Consider the following 17,661-nt stretch of genomic DNA (forward strand, 5'->3'; position numbering starts at 1 on the left):
ACACAGACACTCAAAAGACAATGCAGAATCCAATGCAGGGTCTAAATGAAACTTAATTTGCCCCAAAGCCAATTTAGTGAGATCTGAATAGATCATGGCCATACTGAGCACAGTCAGCTACTACTCCATACAGTATACAGCTTTGCTCAGCAATGCAAATATGTAGTAATGTTTGCCCACAAACCATAAATATCTAGCATACCCTTGATGTAAAATGTAAAAATGTGTGTCTTTCACACACAACTATAGATGAGAAGAAAACTCCAGCTTCTGCAATGTAATTTCCTCTCTTCATTTTGCAGTGTGCATTTCTCTGAGTTGAATATAGGAGATGAGGCTGCCATTAACCACATGTTAAGACCACAGAGGCCTGTGGGCCAACACATGGTGGAGACCCCCTTAACCATTAAGACTAGTGGTTGTCTATATGAAATGCATGCTGTTTGCTACAACCAAAAACAAATACTAGTGCAAAAACACTATACAGTATGGTAATTTCAATGGCTGCATTGTATGGAGGCAGTACGCATTGATACAGGATTTAATCAGTACAATCACAAAGACACAACACCTTGCTTCATGTGCACCAGTCACTCACTCACCATAGGTGACTTTATCTGATTAAAAGAAAATGTTGTGTTCTCCATCGAAATCTGTCAGTATTGTCACCTCAATATCCCTGAATTCCACTAACTGGTACTCGTAAGTAGCATCCTTGGCCTTTAGCAATGCATTGATCTTTGAGCTCCAGGAAATGTTGCATTCTTCATCAAACCAACATTAACACTGACACACATTAAGATGTCTTACCTCAAAGCAGTTATTTGTTCTCTCCCCGTGCAGAAGCATCCACCACCATACAGGACACCATAAAGACCTGGCTCATCTCAGTTACAACCAAATCTGGAAAACCAGGCTCACAAGGGTGTAGTAGTTAAGCTAACTGTTAGCTGGTTGCACTGGTCAGTTCATTCCTTCAGTAGGAGCTTCTGTCAGTAGCTAGCTAGCTAGCATCAGACTCTTGGGAGTTTTCCTCAGTTCTGTCTGTTTACCAGGCTTGTCAGTTGTCAGATCTTCTTTTGCGCTTGTTTTTTTTTTTTTTTACAGTACAGTAAAATGTCAGTAATGTAACATGTTTCCACCACTGGGGGTTCATACAAACATTCATGATTTGGTTAGCCCAATGTTTGAAACTAGTTCTTCACAGTGCAACAGTGCATGGAAGCATAATGAAATAGACTATAAAGTATGCCTCTAAAGAAAATACTATTACACCATTTAGGAGTTGTGTTACTTGCCTTTATTTTTGTAAATTAAACACTGTCATTCAAATAACTTCATCCTCCACTGATTGACTGACACTTTCATTAGGATAGATGGAGCTGGCCACAGCAATTGCAAGACACTCCCTGCTGCTGCCCAGTTACAAACATTTTTTAGCACGTTTTGTCGAGGTTGTTTGTACATCCCACTGTATATGACTGCAATATGGAGGCTTCTTCAAAACAATAAAAATGTGTTTATTTCCCTTCACAATGTAAAGGGGCTGAATGGGCAATTCAAGGACAAAGATGAATATTTCTTTGAAAAACTTTATCAAGTGTATATTATTTTGCAGAAAGCTTCATTTTTGTCTCTGCCAGATACAGTCAAACGTCCTTGCTCCTAGCACATTATCCAGTATATACCATGAGGTCTTATCTTGCCATTTTCCATAGTGTTGCGGGAAGCTTTATGGCTGTTGCCACTAGAAAAGATTAGTCACAGCAGAGGTGTTGCAGTGGCACTGAGCTGCTGGCATCACTAGGGAGATCCACAATGTAATGCCTATTAGCACTGTGCAGTTAATTTGATCTTCTCTTTACTCCATGAATTAAAGTTTAGAAATATTGTTTGCTTGAAATTTTTTGCATATGAAAACCCTCAAGTCTCAAATTCACGTTACCGACTTATCCTTGCTGCTTCCATGCATGTTTATTAATGCACAGTAAACTATTTAAGCTGGACCAATATTTAAATTTGTAAATGAGATATTTGTTTTTTTCTCCATATTTTTTAAATGATTTGCATGAGTGAGTACAGATTTATAATCCAATGAATATCTTCCCCAACATATGCATAAAGGCGGGAAATTTAATTGAAGAATTCCTATCAAAAAATATTTCTTTCTGTGTATGCTTAGTCTCATTTCTGCACTCCAACTGCAGTCACCAAAAATCACTTCATGTTGATGCCCACCCTAAAGGATTTCGGCTATCAAATAAAGCTAAACTAGGTACTTGTGAATGAACAAATGCACATTTCAGATACATACATAATAGACATGGCAAATAATAAAATGATAAAATATTGTGCTAAAATGTTTGCGGTGGGGCTGCCAAAGCGGAACATCAGATTATGGGTTTTTGTTCTCTCAAGTGTTAATAATGACAGGAAGTAGATGCACTACTTTAACTGGCCTATGTGGCCCAAGCTAGCTAATGTAAAAAAAAAGAAAAAACATCGGCATTAAACATTGTTTTAAAGTTCTCAAGACCAAAAGTCTACATCGGTGGGGAGAATATATGCTGCAGCTCCTGAGGGAACAGGTGTCTGTTGGGTGCAACAAGTGAAACAAATCAGTCAAGTTCCGAGGCAGAGATGCTAACACTTCAGCGGCTAGCGTTGGTCAGGTGCAGCAACCGCACCTCCTCCTCACCTCACCTCCAGGCCGTTTCTCTCCCCGGGACTGTTGAACACCACAGCCTCCATCCTACTGACGCCAGACCAGGTCTATTTACAACAAGCCCGTTTAAAAGAAAAGTTAAAAAGGCACTTGAAGTGAGTGCATTATATTGGGAGAAAGACTAGCTGGAGTAACGTTACAGCCCCGAGGAACGTTTTGACACAGAACATCAGGGAGCCGTACTTCTCAGAGGGAAGGGCCCAATAAGTGCAGCTGACCTTTGAGACACATGTTGGATGTTATCCTGAAACACTTCAATATTGACACCCACCAGCACTCATCTTTTTTAATAGTGAGTAAATCTTTATCTTCTAACTTACACGTTATTTTGTGAATTGTGCACACGTCCTTCTGACCGCTTTGTATGACTTGGCAGCATAATGTCGCTGTCCATGGTGTTGTTACTGTAAGAAGCCAGTGGTGCTTTGAGGCGACAGGAGGCCTGCTGTATTTGGTGTGTTGATGCTTGACTTCGATGTGTATTTAATACTTAGTTGTGTTGGTCTGAGTCCCGTTGATTGCCCAGTGATTTGGTTGTTGCAGTTGATGTGTGTGGAAGGCCCATCAACCGATCTGTTGTTGACCTAAAGCTAATGTTAGCCTGATGCAAGCTGTTATTGAAACTTGTGCTGAAACAGTTGTATTGCCAACAATTGTCTCATTCTATCAATAATTTAACAAACAAAATTTCAAAATATTTACTGCTCCCACCACTGAAATGTGATGATTTCCAGCTTTTTCCCACAATTTATATTTTTGTTAAATGAATATCTCATCTCAGATAAAGAAAGCAAGATGAGGATGTCACCTCGGATTTGGGATCTTGTGATGGTAAATTTTTTATAAATAATTAGGCTAGATGTTGCTGCACTGGACACATGGGTGATATACGAATTGTATGTTCTTGTCTGTTGGGTAAAAAGATCCACAATGATATTTGGTATCCTGTCCTACCAGTGGGAAGTGACACAGATCTGCTGTGTTTATATATTCCAGATATTCCAGTAAGAACAAAACTAACTCAGTCATTGCACCAGGGAGATCTCAACAGCATACACTATCTTATATTTAGGGATCCAAGCAGCGAAGCCCTATTGTTTTGTGTTTCCAAGATTAAAAGTTTAAGGTGCACAAACACTTTTAAGCAGAGAAACATAAGAAGAAAGTGACATGGGATCCAAATAAAATAGAGAACATAGACTTAATATGAACTGAACTTGTCACCAAGTCTGACTTGGTCACCTGGGGATTTGAACCCTGGAACTTCAGATCTCGAGAGTAGGTGACTTACTAACTGCCTAACTGTTTCTTTCTTTCTTTCTTTTTCTACTACTGAACAAACAAAATTGGCAGGTAGATTGCAAATTCCACCCACTACTCAGGCAAAAAAAAAAAAAAAATTGTATTATATTATATACTATTGTAACCAAACTTGACGCGTCTGTTCAGTTGCTTCGAGATGGTCCGAGCTTCGCTGACCAGTCCTGGGATATTCTTCCACTATGGGGTACTACACTTGAAGAAAGTTTATACCTCATAATTCGCTGCATGGATTCGTACAAAATTCGGTTTGTTCGATCTAATCTCAGTTGATGCATAAAATCCGGTAATGATTGCTCAAAGTGGCTTATTACAAGGAATGTAAATTTCTAGACATTTCTCAGTGCAAACTTCAAAAAATTTAAGAAAATCATCCGTACATCCTAGAGAGCAGAAATATTTTCAGCACATCCACTGATTGACTCACTGCAACCTATGGTCAATTCAGAAGTCAGTCACTCTCTATTTTTCAGAATATGCTAAATCAATTAACATCTTTATCTCCACAAGTCTTTCTTCAAACGCTACTAAAATCAACACAGACATTGTCTAGATGGCTGATATCAAGTGTTTCAAAGGGTTTTTAGATCCGTCAAACGGTGAGTCTGCAGTTATGTTCAGTATCTTGCTAAAACTTGTACAGTATGCACAACATTTTCTTTATTGCTCAGTTTTGGATCAAATGTCATCAACCAACATCTTGACTCTTGTAAGTGTTTTAAATTCAAATTGACAAAAATAGCCGGGTCTGGCACATGTGACGTCACTACCTCACCTTGTGAGAAGTTGTGTGGAAGCAGCCTCTGGTGGCCCAGTTAATAAGTCACCTACTCTGGAGATCTGAAGTCCCAGGGTTCAAATCCCTAGGTGACCAAGTCAGACTTGGGGACAAGTTCAGTTCATAGTAAGTCTATGTTCTCTATTTTATTTGGATCCATGACACTTTCTTCTTATGTTTCTCTGCTTAAAAGTGTTTGCGCACCTTAAACTTTAAATGTTGGACACACAAAATGTCACAGGTGAGTTGAACATGTCACCCAGCTATATTTCAAATTAAAGCTGCACCAATAGGCCTATAGCAATGCTGTGTAACGAGAATGGTCAGTGGATATTGTACAGGAAATATGTGAACACAGAAATAAGTTGAATGATACATTGCTATACTGCATTTTCTGTTTGCAGCAAAGCACTGTCCGAGAATACATCATTCAGGCAAAATATCTATATTTACTCAGAAGCATGTTATCGACATCAAAGCCTACAACATCCTGCTCTTAAAATAAGCCCCATTTTAAAGTGCAGAATTCATGTGTCTGAGCAAACATATGGTAGTTTCACACAGTTATTCACTCTGAAGCTGCAGTGCCTTGCAGCTCTGGGTAAAAATCTCCCAAGTAGAACATACTGACATGATTTCAAATAGTCCTTCTCTCTTGCTCTCTCCGGCTGCTGCCGTCCTCGCTGCGAGCAGCTTAGAATGTGAATGTGTTTTGTGTTTGTTTTGCCAAGGGAGAAAACGCATGCACTCCACAGTATGATCTGAAGGAAAGGAGACTAAGACGGGTCCAGCACAGATCTATAATTGGGATCTGTTCTTGGATGTTCGAATGCCTATCCTCCAAAACCCTTTCCCTTCCTAATGGGAAAAGAGATCATGGATACATGTTTTTAGATTCCGCAATGCAGAATTCCTCCTAGTAATACCACAAAAAGCTTTTATTTTTATGACTGCATATGCACTATCCTGTGTATTAAAAAGTCTATCACACATTTATAGTGTGAAAATATACAGCCCGACAGGATTGGACGGACATCAGTAATGCTTACAATTCCTCGTTTTTGTGCTGTCGAGTCCTGGTTCCTGCGCTTCCATTGATTATCCCATTATTGGAGACACCAACATGGAGCAGCCTGTGGTGCTAATGGCATGCTCCCTCATTCATACGGACACTGAGAAATGGTAAACCATTACAACATGCAGCTCCTCAGCATAGCCTATCACTGCAGCCACATATTTGGCATCCATCCTCACCAGTAGACGCATAATTGTAGTCGAGGGAAAATGATAGGGCTTGTTAACATTTTTTAGAGGAATGCCCATGAAAAACAATAGTAGTTGTGATAAATATCTCAAATAAGGTCACCATTAAAAATGAATGAGTCTGATGGGATGCCCCTTTGTAATGTATATCCTTGTCGTGGCTAAAACCAAGGCTGACATTTATCACCTCAGAGAGGATAAAAAGTTGGGATCTCAGAGGTCCGTCTTACACTCTAATCGGTTTGGATTTCCAGAGATCCCCAGGCTTTGGCTGACTACACTCAGCAAGGCTGCAGAAGTGTGTAGAAAGCAAATGCAGAGGAGTGAAGGAGGCACAGAGAGAACAAGAAAGGTTGAGACAAATAAATGAAATGATGATAGATGACAAGGTCAGATCATTATTGGAGTAAGCCAGAAAAGGTTAGAGGAAAAGAGGTAAGAGAAGGAAAGAGAGAACTTGTGATTTAAATATATTTTTCTTCATTTAGTTGTTATTGTGTGTTTCAGAATTCCTCCCTTGTTGGAAATCAAACATTCAACAAGCGAAATGAAATTTCATGGTCCACAGATATTTCAAGTTTAATACCATCTCATCACTTTGTTATTGACAGTTGAAAAGTTCCCCTTCCTTGACCTTCACTGTGTAGAATTATGCTTCTGCAGTGTTTCACACATGAAGACAGTTTTATAATTAATTAATTGAATTCAGTTCTGGACGATGAATCAAATTTTATTTACAATTACAATTTTGGCTTCCAACAACGATTAGGAAAACAAGATAATCGAGATAAAACCATTCACAGTGATGCTTGTGTTATAAATCCAACTTTTCCTTTACAGCGGTGGCTCTCGCCCTTCCCTAAGAGCCCAAACTCACTCTCAGCTAAGCTGTGATGTTTAGTTCAACTCGAACCAAGATGACGGTGGTTATAACTGCTATAACTTGCAAGTCACCATTATATGCTTAAGCCTGAAGCATTTTACACTGCATAAATTAGCATAATGGATAGCAGACTTTTTCTACTAATAGCTTAACAAATTACAAATGTATTCTTATTTATATTTTTGTTACTCTCCATTGGTTTAAGTAATTGCAACTCCCGACAGACCACCATGGTTGAATTTCAGTGTTATGTAATGTAATGAGTTGTCATCTACTCAAGTAGTTCACCTGTCCCTCCTTTGCTGTGTTAGTAAATGCATTCTGTTTCCACAGTCAGTGAGTTTTGTGTTAATTAATCGTGATCTCAATATTGACCACAATAATGGTGATTATGATTTTTGCCAATAGTCAAGCAGACCTACTTAAATCTGTGTTTACTATGCTTCACACAAAACTATTGTGGGATTGTTGATTTTTTGGATAGTTCGCATACTTCACCTAGTTTTTCCAATGTGAGTATTTTGAAAATGCTAAATAGACTTAGACTGCTTTTTGTGGCCAATAATGACATATTTAAAAATTTTTTTAAAATAACTTAAATTTAGTTATAAATGAAATGTGACCAAGAGATAAAGAGACAGGTGAAAAATAAACTTGTGACACTGTTTTTAAATTACCTCACTGCTCACTGGAACTGCTCTACTGCAATGGCTGTTACCTATCGGCTGACATACACGGTGATATATCTATGTCCCCCTTTACACCCGTGTTTTGGGTTACTAGATTGCAATATAGTTTGGTAGCAACAAATTGGCTAGTGCTTGACCACATGAAAGTACAGGTGTGAATGCACTCAATCTGTAAACTACTAAAAAACTTAACTTCACTTTCCGGCTGAGCTCTTCAGCGCACCGCTAAAGAAAGTGGAAAACATGGGTGGATAATCGATGGAGGAAAACAAATAAGTGGAAAGCCCACTCAGAGACTGTTCAGAAAGTTACTGTACAGTAGAGCGATAGAGGATTATATAGGATAAGTCCGATGCCGATTTCGATATTTGAGGATTTTAAAATCCGATATGCCGATATTCCCCCCCCCCCTTATTTTAAGAAACGCATAACATAAACAAAGATTATCCCTAATATTTGTTATGTTGAGACCCTACCAAGATACCATGACATAATGCAGTATAAAAAGAAACTTTTTTATTGTTATAAATAGTACTTTGAACAAAAGCACAACAAAATATGTTAAAGTTTTAATAAATAAGAGTCAAATGTATAAAACTACAGAAAACATTTTACAAATATCTGATTTGTTACAAATTATTGAGTACTACTACAAATTAACATTAAATCAAATAGTGTATGTATTGTGGTGGCCAGAGAAAAAATACCAATCTACTACTACTACTACTACTACTACTACTACTACCATATATCAAATCTCATGTCACTGCTATAATATTAAGGGTAAACAGGGCTCTCCGGAATAGGCAAAAAGTTATTTATATATATATATATATATACATATATGTGTATATGTATATATATGTGTGTGTGTGTGTGTGTATATATATATGTATGTGTGTGTATATGTATATATATATATATATATTTGTTTTTGTCATGAAATAGTTATTACCTTGCATATAATCTGTCACAATTACTACTTTCTACTATGTAGCATATTCACATCTAATTTGTCCCTTTAACAGCACTGTTAATTCTAGCCAAAGCTGCGAGAAACCATTTCCTAACCACCACCTAGCTCTAAAACATGTCATCTATGATACGGTGACCCAGAGGAAACGCTGCCTTTAAATTCATCTAATACTACATGACTATCTACAACGAAGACCTGCAACTTTGAGATTTCATACTAACGTTTCACATTCAAAAGGGCAGCTAGCTAACTTTGTTTGGCTGGAAGCCGTGTTAGATAGGCCTACTTGTTCAAGCTCATGTTTATTTACATATCCCCTCTCTTTTCTGACGTACCGACTGTAATACAAGCGGCTCGCAGATACAGTCCCCTCCAAAAGTATTGGAACGGTAAGGCAAATTCCTTTGTTTTTGTTGTTCACTGAAGACATTTTGGTTTAAGATCAAAAGAAGAGTCTGAGAGGAGTTCAGAATTTCAGCTCTCATTTCGTGGTATTCACATCTAGATGTGTTAAACAACTTAGAACATATCACCGTTTGTATTAGACCACAAAGGAATTTGCCTTACCGTTCCAATACTTTTGGAGGGGACTGTATATTTAGAATACGTTAAACAATATAGTTAGTTTAACCACTCATTAAAGTTATCACTCCCCTACTGATAAAAAATGCATTAGCCAGCTAATGGCCAATTTAGCAACGTTAGCTGCTGTTAGTGAAGAAAATAAAGTAATGAATTAGAGAGAAATAAGAGGACCATTCGCTAGAACTGTTTCAGAAATAAATCTACAATCACGTTTGTCAGCGGCATGACCGCCACTCACCTATTGTTACTGTAACATTAAACACACTGCTGTGAGCCTGGAGGGGGAAGTGAAAAACGGGAGGGTTAGGAGGTATGGTAAGAGGAAAAGCGATGAGGGCTACTTATATTATTATTTAAGTCATGTAATTGACGTGACAAATGACTAACTCAACTGGAACACTGAGTGTGAGACCAGGAGCTGCTCTTTGTGGCTCCGGTAGACTGCGGCAGAGACATTTTGGAGGAGACATGCCACTCAATCGCATCCTCAATACAACTCTATGGGGAAACCCGTAACGACAAAGATGGCGGTTATCCCGCCCCTCCCGCTAGAAAGCCAATCGTCTGCTTTTAACAGCCAAAGCGGGAATCATATTTCAGCCAATCGTGTGGTTCCACTGACGTAAGGGTCTGTTTTACTTCTGCTGCACACAAGCGGAACAGAACGTTTTGTACTATTTTCTGACGTTATTTCATCACTAAATCCACTACTGAGAAGGTTTGAGGCAAGAAATCAACTGTGTAGATGTCGAATATTGGCAGTTTTACAAAAAATGATGGCGGATCTAGAATGTGCTCAAATATTTTGTTGGAGTTGTGACACTCCGCAACCGTCAGCGGGGGGAGCTAGCAAACCAGCCTTCAGGGGGAAGCTAACGAGCCGGCCAGCCACATCAGCTCACATAGCCCTCAGACACGCAGACCACTGCAGCCAACACAGCAGAGTCCAGAAACAACGGCAGAGTAAAGACCCACAGCTGTATGATAGTTTTCATTACATTCTGAGTAATTTTGTAAGATTTTAACTTAAATCAAGAAACATCTTGATGATGTATAGAAAAATGGTGATGTACAAAAAAATCTGGTCTTGTGAAACTTCGGAAAAAATTATCAGAAATATTAATATTATTATATAGTTATAATAATTAGAGCAGGTGGCATCTGTGCTGGGGGTATTGCACAATACCAGCAAGAACGCATCGTCTCAAACCGTCAGCAGTGTTTTGTGCGCTCGTGACATTGCAAGTTCATTATTCCAAGAACGACTAGCAAGAACGTTCTCCCCAAGAACACAAGTCCATTCTTTGCATTCTTGGTTTTGATAAACATTACATTTATTCTTTTATCCAAAGCGACTTACAATTGCTATTTATGTTGGAGGTCGCACGCCTCTGGACTAGGTCAGGGACACATTGAACCCGGGTCTATCCACTGTCCCATCATCACCCCACCCCAGAAAAACCCTTTGACTGCAGTCAGCAGATGTTTTGTTCTGTGGTGCTGCAGTATTGTTAACAGAGGAGCTGCAGAGCGCCCTCTGGTGGACAAACTATGCAACACTGACATGAGGGAAGGATCCAACTCTCTGTTTCTCTTTCTAATAGTCAGTTAAACGCTGATGCAGATATATCTGCAAGTAGCTTATACCAGCAGATGATATCTGCAAAACGATAAATCTGTCGGGCTCTACTATACAGTCTATAGTTGTAGTGCAGCTTTTGGAGCTGTGCAAACGAGATTAGGATGTGACATTCGGTTGTTTGAGCTTGTCAGAGCGATCAGATCTCAGTTGGATCTTAATGTGGACACAAGAGACACTTATTAATACCAGTTGTAAATGTAATCAGGTAAAAATCATATCTACATACAGTCTGGATATAAGTCTTATTTTAATGCAAGGTGTAAAGGGGGCCTGTGATAGCATAAAATCGGCTAATATATCTGGCTGGGGTTGTGGTTAAGCGAAACGCATTTACATCATTGTTGCATTTTTTAAAATAGGCTGCAACTAACACTTATTTTTTATCATTGATTAATCTGATAATTATTCTCAAATTGATAAATCATTTTGCCTTTTAAAAAGGTTAGAAAACAGAAAATGTCACCATTTTTTTACAGCTGAAATTAATCAAAAAAGCGCCAGTCCATTTTCAGTTGATCAACTAATCGATCATTCTAGCTGTAATACTGTTAAAATTTCTTTGTAACTAAGTATGTATAAAATAAGGTCATTACATATTTAAGTTTAGTTTATCCCGTGTGTGAGGTACAGTAATCTGGGAATGAGAAACACAGACAGAACACAGATTGAGCTGGCTCACAGATGAAAAGAGAAGCACTTCAGTGTTTGTGTGCCTATTTACCATTTTACTGTAAAAACTCCAGAGTGGCCAGTGACAGCGATGGAAAAGCTGTCACAGTATAAAGGCACCAACCCTTCTTCCGCAGCACTATTTATAGCTGAGCGCGTGCAAATGTCAATAATTTATGCTGACATGTATAAACACTGCTGTCACATTAATAATTGTGTTGCTAAAATAGTCACAGAAAAATTGCAAAGAGTAAAATGTCGTAAACATGGAATGCTTTTCATAAGTGTAAATCATATAATCTTGTGACGGTTGATGTAAGGCTGAGACGCATAAAAAAGCATTCTCCAAAACAGTTTCAGCTTAATAAACATGAAACTGGTGACTCTGGTAAATTATTTTAAATGCATGTAGTGGTATTGGTCAAAACCAACAACTGACATGCTGTGTATCAATGACAAATTCTTATAAAGAAATTTAGATGCCATAGTAGATACCTAACCGACCTTCTATGTGCTTGGAGCTCTGCGTGTCCTGTTTTACAATGGGCACATGAAGAAAAGCATAGCAATCAATATTTCCTGCGCTAATTGAAGTGCTTTTTATCTTGTTGGCCTTGCAGTGCGGTGTGTTTGTGTGCATGTGTGTTTGTGGGGCACTTATACATATCTATATTCATCCGCATAGCTGTCCATTTCTCTTTGTCTGCCCTGTCCTGCCTTTAAACTCTGTCAGCTTGTGGAAGTGCCTGCCTCTTTGATCAATATTTATACCAGACAGCAATTTGGACCCAGGTCACGAGGTTCTGCACTAGTTACAGTCAACTGGCGGTGAAGGCAACTCATGGATCACATCACAATAAATAAAAAATTTAAAATAACGAATCATCCTCTTCTACCTCTTTTTGATTTCCCCTGAGAGAAATCTAAGTATATAGAGATAACCATGTCAGAAGTTGGTAAATGTATCCCAGATGACTAAGAGACACTTTGGTTTTCTCAGGCAGAGACGCAATCTGTCGCAGTGTCTCGAAACAAAATTCAAAAATCAATACAGGGAGACACTGCAAAAGGATATTGCTGTTTGACAGTCTAATTCCTTTTATCAAGAGAAAGAGCAGGCCTGAATCTTAACAATTAATTTAACAAACGGGGCCTCGAGAGATTTGAAATCTCTAGGGTCTGATCAAATGTCTGTGGTGAAGAAAATGACAAGGACATAAATGGAGACACTCGTATTTTATTTAAATGTCATTAACTGCTGATGTGTCCACTCCTAAATGACAAAACAAGTAAGGGCACTGAGATTTAAAACTTCATCAAGCCCCCGCTCCCTGGGTCTCGATATGGCATTAAACGCGGCTGTGACTGTCTGCTGTGAATTCAAATAAGTCTACAGTATGTGAGTGGAGTTTCACACGAACCTCTCTGTAGATGTTCTGTCCAACAATCACAACTTTCTCTGCTAAATCTTCAAAACCTTCAAGGCAGTTGCATAGCAAATATCAAGTTTGCCAACCGGGAAATTTCGTGTGAGGCTATGCTTATGTGTGGTAATCTTCCAGACTTTCAAGTGCAATCACTCTCCACTGGAAAGTCCTGCTACTTCATTTGACACGGAGTGTTACACTGGACCCGCTGCTAATTATGTTGGCCCAATGATTAACATTTAAAGGAAACACCATCTTCTTCAGTCAGGGCAATAGTTGCATCACAATAGAGCAGAAGGAGTTGCCAAGATGTTTTATTTTCTGTTATGTGGTTTCTCTGTGATGTATAATTGTGTGTTTTGTGTGTGTGTATTTCTGTTCTTAAATGCGAGCAGTATTACACTACCTGGAGCAAAGCTGATGTTGGTCCACCTCCAAGAACACAGTAAGAAATGTATGCTTTATCTAAGACAGGCTTATCGTTTACAGCTGTAGCATTTTTATTTCTTATAAAACTGAGAAAAAAATATAATTGATATATAAATTCTCATGGAGCAGCCATGCTACCAAGTGTCTTCTGAAGAAAGGTTATTCTGTGTGGAAAAATTTTCTTGCTTGCACCTGATTTAATAACTATAATTAGGATATTATAATGTAATAATGTAATGTAAATGCTTGAATGTGCGTATTTAGAGTGAAGTAAGCCTAATCCATCATTTTAGCTTTACAATCATAGACTCTAAAGCATGGGAAGCTGAAACAGTTAAACCCTTTCTGACTATTTCACGTCACAATATATTTGTCTTATGATCTCATCCAAGGATTTCCAGTTTATTTTTTGCCACCATATTATAAGGTTGTAACAATGGATGCACATAAGCAGAGCATGCTGAATCTCTCTTTGTGGATCAAGATGGAGCTAATGAGTATTGTCAAGATAAAGAACACTGTGACAATAACATAATGACCACAGTTCACAGAATAAATAACTGTAAATCTACAATTTGCAACACTAGTAATTATTCTGTGCGATAAAGGCATTGCAGTGCTTTGGCAAGGCAAAAGATCGACATCACATTTTAGGTAGGCTCATATGGCGTAATCAGGACTGGACAAGACAGCATACAATTACATGCATAAATTATATGTCTCAACTTAGTTTTATGTGTAGCTGCTGTGCTGAAACCATTGTTTCTAGAGGTCCATTGTTTTCCAGAGTTAAACTGGCATTCACAGTTTCAAGAAAGGACCTGTAAAATTCTGATTCACATTATCTTTGTTTCCACATGCAGCAAGTGGAGAATTCCGTCTCCAGTGCTGTGCTTTCACCACATATTTCTTTTTGATGCTAAAGGAATGAGAATCTCCATTGTAAGTTTGTGTTTTTAATTTGCCAAAAGGTTCATACATGGAAGAGGTACACTGAGGTTACACGGAGCGACAGAGTTTCAAAATATTCCAACTCTAAACTCAACTTTGCAGAAGCCCCCCAAAAAATAAAAATTAAAAACTGGCTGCATTAGTTTCAAGGCAGCTCTGTGATGCATGAAATAATGTCCTATGGCATGTTGCTGAGCTCCATCCCCAATGGGAACAAGTACTGAAATAGCCACCGAGCTCCAGTGTTCAGGCACCCATCGTCTCTAAGACTGGGCAACCCGGTCGCAACTCACATCTCCGTGTTTCTTCATCTCATGCCATCATACAATGTCTCTTTCATACCACCCTTTTATGTTTGTTATGTAACACATCTGTACAATGCTTTTCACTTTACAGCAGCTCCTCTGGGTCTCCCCGTTCGCTTTGCTAACTCTACTTCTTCTGCTACTCTGAACCCACATGCTGTCTGTTTTTAATTGCTGATGTTTGAGCAGGTTGGAGGGTTACATTGAGTAATAGATTCTGGGCTATTAAGTTGACCAGACTGTCACAAGGTGACAGGTCTTGTTTGAAGTAGGTACAAACATTCATATTATAAGTAAATGCCCACTCTCAATGGCTACATTCTGCTCTTTGGTGTACTGCCATTTATTTACTGCTAGAAGAGGTCTGCAGCCTAACAAATGCCTTTACTATGAAATCTGTACCGACTAGTTTCACATCAGACATGACACAAAGATCCAATTCTCACTGCACTGTGTGAGTGTGAGACAAACAATGGCTTATACGTTATACTGTGTGAACCTCCAGAATTTTATTCTGTGTATGCTCAGGTTCTTAACATCTGTGAGACAGTTTATGTCACTATAATTGAAAGTAACTTGGTCACATGAAAGCCTAACCATACACATCTAGCATAGCCCTACTATCATTTATGGCAGTTGTAAAATAGCAAAATGCCTTTTTTTAGGGAAAATGTAAGCATCGTGGTTTAACTGAATTGTACTCCAGCATCTCACTGCCACATATATTGCAAACCCAAAGACAAATCTATAGTAGGAATGGATTATCGTTCACACATGGCTCCTTAAGTAATTTGGTTACTTCCTAGCTCATTCTGTTTGCTGGAATTCAATGGTGACCAACAAACAACAAAAGCAGACTCACTCTGCTTTGTGTGTGTGTGTGTTTGTGTTATATGAGTTGATTTATTCTTTGATAGAGACAGGTTATATTGTAGATCAGAACAAAATGTTTTTCCTTTGCTCTGTTTAGGTGGCAACATCACCTGCATTTTCTTTGGTGTCTATGATAACTAATTGGGGGGAAAAATCTGAGACCTGTCCATTGAGATCCCTTTTGATATCTCTTAGCTAGACGAGATGAGCCCTAGGCAGCAATTAAGTTGTAAACTTAGCTTACCTTGGGAGGAACAAGGCGGAGTACACGGTTTGAACTCTACACCAACAATTGACATATGGGAGATGAGTTTAAACAATTTTAAACCCTGCTGACAGCCTTTCAAAACATTTCTGTCTGTGCTTTACTTCATCACCTCAGGCATGTGCATGCCAGCTACTGGATGGGGGTCATTGCTTGAATTCATCTATTCAAGCTAGTGAGACAGTGAGGCACACCAATGAGGGCTCTGCCTGCTAAAAGAGAAAAGGGCTCCTATACATATTAAACACAGCCCTGAAGAACGCTGTGTTAATGTCAGGTGTTCCCTGCGGTGCAGCAATGTCAAGAGCATCTGGCTCATTTCAGGGAAGAGGGGCAAAATTTTTCTTAACATGCAGTGTGGCACAATGTCACAAATTAAAGGGATAACATGTGCATTTTTACCTCAGGTATGAGGAAATAGCACTAGTTCTTTGGTACCCATATGCAAGATGGATCCTGATGAATAGCAGAAAGTAGACTTTGCAGCAAGAGTGAAGAATTGTCTTGTGCATGTATTTCACAGGAAATCAGGCTCTTGCCATTATTTAATGTTAAATTCTCAGCGTGCTTATTTCAATTGACCTGAAGTATATTGTTGTTAGAGTAGACTGCATTTTTACATTGATTTTTGTGAGGGTTAAGACAGCATATGATGGAAATCATCTTCAGAGACTGGATTTTCTAAGACGGATGCTACTAACAGGTTATTTTCTTGACTGATCGATACTAATACTAGTATACTAATACTAATAGATTAATTGTAGTGTCTATAACATGTCAGAAAACAGTGAAACATTCCAATTATAATTTCCCAGACGGCAATTGGTGTCTTCAGTCTCTTTGTTCTGTCTGATCAACAGTCCAACACTATATGATATACGTATGATGGCCATGTTGATTATTGCTACGGTAAGAAGTATGCACGTCACATCATAACCACGTACTGAAGATTATAATAGGAGATTTTAAAGAGATATGGACTGGTTTAAAAAAGACAAGCATAAAATGATGGAGGTTAAAATGGCTTTGCGTAATTTATGCAAATAAAGATTTCTAGGCCTTTTGTCAGCCCCCATTAATAAGTTACTATTTGGTGTAATAATGATATCCCTGTGAAGGATAAGGCCCGCAGTTGTCTTATGGAAACACAGAAAATCCCTCGAAACCTCAAATGGTTGTCTTCAGCTGACAGCTCTTCCCGATTAATCAACTGATAAGGACGTGGCAAAATGACAGTGACATGATGAAATTGCTCAAGGTTTTATCAAAAAAAGGTTTTTGAAAGAATCTTTTTTTTTTCTTGATTACAGTCACAGTCAGCAATCCCCAGCTTGGAGACAAAACAAAGCGATTCTTAATTTCCAGCAGTTACAAATGCCAGAACCCAAGGCGCATGGAGGAGGCAGATAAAGTTGTTATTGGCAAATGTCCTTGGTGCAAGCAGAGTGAGCGCTCAGTAATCCCACTGTGTTATTAGTCTCCCAGGACCCTGGGACTCTGCGTTACTATCACAGGCTGGTCCCATGTAGATAACACCAGCTCCTTTCACCCTCACATCTACTCATAGCTAAATTGACTGCAATTATCAGGACTAGGGAGCTTATTATTGCCCTCTTTTATTTACACACACACACACACTCCCTACACAAGCCCCAAAGTTTTTAATGGTGGGAGATGTTGGACATTTCCTAACATGCCTTAATTCTCCATTAAATCCTCTGGAAGAACTACATTGATCTCATCTGCCTTTCCCCTAAGCCTTAATTGACCATGAAGCAATCAGGTATTGTATAGTTTGCATTTTCAATTCCTTGTTGACCAATCAAGAAAGTTACTTGGATGAACTTGAGGTTAATTCACATATGTCTCAGTGTTAAACAT

At 38.7% G+C, this 17,661-nt stretch overlaps 1 long non-coding RNA gene across 1 annotated transcript in view; it reads left to right on the top strand.

Annotated features, from left to right (window-relative positions):
• Positions 1 to 1,296: 1,296 nt before the first annotated feature.
• LOC119888171 overlaps positions 1,297 to 17,661 on the top strand; it is a 54,034-nt gene continuing 37,669 nt past the window's right edge. Inside the window, exon 1 of the long non-coding RNA XR_005441858.1 lies at positions 1,297 to 3,017. This is a non-coding gene — a long non-coding RNA (uncharacterized LOC119888171). The remainder of the gene's footprint in view (positions 3,018 to 17,661) is intronic.

Source organism: Micropterus salmoides, unplaced genomic scaffold (assembly GCF_014851395.1).
Source record: "Micropterus salmoides isolate LMB-PRFRI ecotype aquatic unplaced genomic scaffold, ASM1485139v1 Ms_hic_scaffold_5, whole genome shotgun sequence".
In the NCBI taxonomy this organism is placed as follows: Eukaryota; Metazoa; Chordata; class Actinopteri; order Centrarchiformes; family Centrarchidae; genus Micropterus; species Micropterus salmoides.